A 3,345-nucleotide genomic window follows, 5' to 3' on the forward strand; every position below is an offset into this window, starting at 1 on the left:
TATATATATATATAATTACAAAAAAGTTAGAAAATGTGTATTTTTAACTACATGTAACTACTAGCCATATATAGTAGTATTGTTTTGTACAGTATTTTTTTTGTTTTATGTGGTAATGTGTATAGGCTATGGTAATTCCTGGTAATATGTTTTAATGACAGTATTATGAAAATTTTACTAATGTGTATTTTAACCACATTTATTTACAGCAGTTTAAGTTTCAGTAACCTTATATTTAACATAAAACGTTTATGGTTTATTTTGAGCTGGATTTGAGTAAAGGTAAAGTTAGAAAACGCAGTTTTTCAGCGACCATGACCTATTCTGTGAGTGAGTGAGCCGTTTAAGAATGATGAGTTGGTCTGTGACTCGATTCACTGAAAAGAACCGCATCTAAAGAGTCATTCATCTGCGAATCGGACGACAATGGTAGCACTGTTGGGTGTTTGTGTTGCGCGCGTAAAGCAATACAGTCTTTAGCTGCGTCAAAATTCCCGTTCTTTCCGAGTATGAATTGAATTTAATAACAAACTTCCAGACAGTTGATGGAATGCGTTCTTTAGATATGCAGGTGAGTTGAATACATTCACAGTAATAGGCTAACGCATCCTCTATGTTGCTATTGTAGGTTAACTATATTTGACCTATGACCTCCTAACAACAACCGCTAAAATTGTGTACGAATTTATTTAACGACGTTCAGGAACTGGTAGATCGTAACGAAACGAATTTGATTCTGGTGTTGTTTTTAAATGGAGCAGTTCTCAATTCCCAGGCTTACTCAGTCGAGTCTGCACCACTGCTTTTACTCGTTTGTCACAGACCAGCACTGACAGTGTTCACTGGGCTAGTACAGAAGCTCCCAGATTGAAACAGCAAAAGCTGAGAAGAATCAGTGGAGATGAAACACGGTTCTTGAACAAAGGCACTAAGATGTGACAAGCGCTTGATCTTCTTCTGTCATTCACACAGTGTTTTCTCAAACCGCTTTTTGATTTGTGGTGTTACCTTTTGATGGGCTTCTGCTGTCTGGCTCCTATGGATGACCCTGTGTCCTTCTGCCAGCCGCTTTTTAACTGCACTGACACTGACACTGAGTGACAAACACACTGTTTGTGTTTGCGACTGTGTATGTCTGTTAATGTGTGACAATGCAAACATAACCCTTGCAATGACCTCTCCTGGGATGCTCTCAGCAGATACATGCTTCACCCCAGACTGCTGAAAAGGCAAACAGGTCTCATCAGAGTGGACAGGCCAAGGGAGCATTGCACAGCAGCAGCCTTTTACTGCTGTCACTTAAACACCATTCCTTTCCTCCATCTCTCACAATCCAGCTCTCAATTTCCAAACCTTTGATTTGTGGTCAGAGAAAGATAGAGAGTGCGTATGTGAGCTAAGAAAGCTTTGATCTTGTGTTGTATTTGTTCTGTGGATTGAATGTATTCTAATGCAATGCTGATGATGTTTAGGCTGCTTTTCACACCTTTTCATCTGCATGCATTCATGCTGAAATAGGGCTGATTTTCACTCTTCCCCTGAGGCCCATAAAAAGAAAAGAAGTCATGTATGTCTCTTGTCTAGATTAATATTGTTGTCTGTATGTCTGATTCTGGGTTGCACCTTTGTTCTGCTGTTTGTTAGGGCCATTAAATTTAACATGTTAATTAAGTGCAATTAATTTTAACAAAACTAATAAATTATGCCCACTGATCTGTATGTAATCTGTACTCCAGCAGCTTTCATGCGGTTAAAATGTTGCACATAGCGGAACAGAATAGAATGGAATGGAAAAGAATGAAGCATGGGGCCAGTAAGATTTTTTTTTTTTTTGGGTACGAAACTAATGCTTTTATTCAGTAAGGACACATTAAATTGTTCAGTGACAGTAAAGAGGTTTACATTGTTACAAAAAAAAAAACTATTTCATATAAATGCAGCTTTGAACTTTCTATTCATAAAAGAATGCTAAAAAAGTAAAATAGTTTCCATAAAAATATTAAGCAGCACAGTTGTTTTCAACATTGATCAATAAAAAACTTTTCTTGCGGGCAAAATGAGCATATTAGAATAATTTCTGAAAGATCATGTGTCACTGAAGACTGGTGTGTAGCTTTGCCAACACAGGAATAAATTACACTTTAAAATATATTAAAGGGGTCCAGCGCTCGCAAAATTTCAAAATCCCTGGTAGCCCTTCGGGCAGGTACTCTTCAGATTTTGGTAGCCCGAAAATTTATTTAACTAGCCCCCAAAAAAAAAAAAAAAAACTTTTTTTTTTTTAACATAGAAAATCAAATAGGAGTTTAAATGTCAATCAAAATATTTTCAATACACAAATATCAACAAATATGAAGGAAGGAATTTTATTTCACTATTTACAGGTTATCTGCAGAATTTGAAAAAATAAATTTAAGGTGATTTATGACCCATTTTAAGAGCTGCACAAGTAAAATGAACAGTATGAGTGGGGTTGGACAATGTCTATGGTAACATACTGAGCCATAAAATTACATGATTTACAGTTCAGATACAGGTTTTCGCAAAAACAAAAATCTTACACAACAGCATTTCAGCCTTTAGACCATTGTTATGAAAAGGGATAAATCAAGCATATAAATTGTCAATTTAAAACATATAAATATTACTGTCTTAATTGTTTAGATTTTTAGAAGGCACATTAACTTCTTTCTCATTTACAACTCTGTGTTTGCTGCGTAAAAACATGAGTTGATATTTGCATTGATCTGACCATAAACAGCAAGAAAGGCTTATTGGAAATGCAAATTCATTCTCTGCCACGAGGTGGCGCTTTAGGAGCGCTGAAATATTGCGGTTTCCCCGGTAACGGCTGTGTACACAAAGCAGCTTCATGCTCATAAATGCTGCTTTAGCAGGAATTATAGGTCAAATTAAATTAAAATGCCAATGACACGTTTCTGAGGACAGTCGGTTCCCCTCAGGTACATTCAAATAAAGACATCCGCACCGCGTTTTGACTTGAAAGGTGCGCTTCAGTGACATCATTGCCTTTTGAAGTTTAATCCAGCCGTATCGCGATGCTTGTCTTTCCGTCCCCAACTGTAAGAAAAAAGGTGTATTTTTTTAAAGTGGAAGTGAAGCAGTCAGTCAAGTTTACATTATTTAGTAAAGTGATTTCCACTTTGATGAAAAAATATATAACAAACATGATTAATGTAACCATTTTAAAGAAAAAAGAATGTTTTGTTAAAGCTTTTGGAGCAAGGGCACCGCCATCTTGCAGTACCACCGGTGTGACGTCACGGGGTTGGTTCGCTCCGATGGCCAGTGAAGTAATATAAGCATTTCTTTACATTTTGATCA

The sequence above is a fragment of the Sinocyclocheilus anshuiensis genome, unplaced genomic scaffold (assembly GCF_001515605.1).
Source record: "Sinocyclocheilus anshuiensis isolate Anshui unplaced genomic scaffold, SAMN03320099.WGS_v1.1 scaffold1572, whole genome shotgun sequence".
NCBI lineage: Eukaryota > Metazoa > Chordata > Actinopteri > Cypriniformes > Cyprinidae > Sinocyclocheilus > Sinocyclocheilus anshuiensis.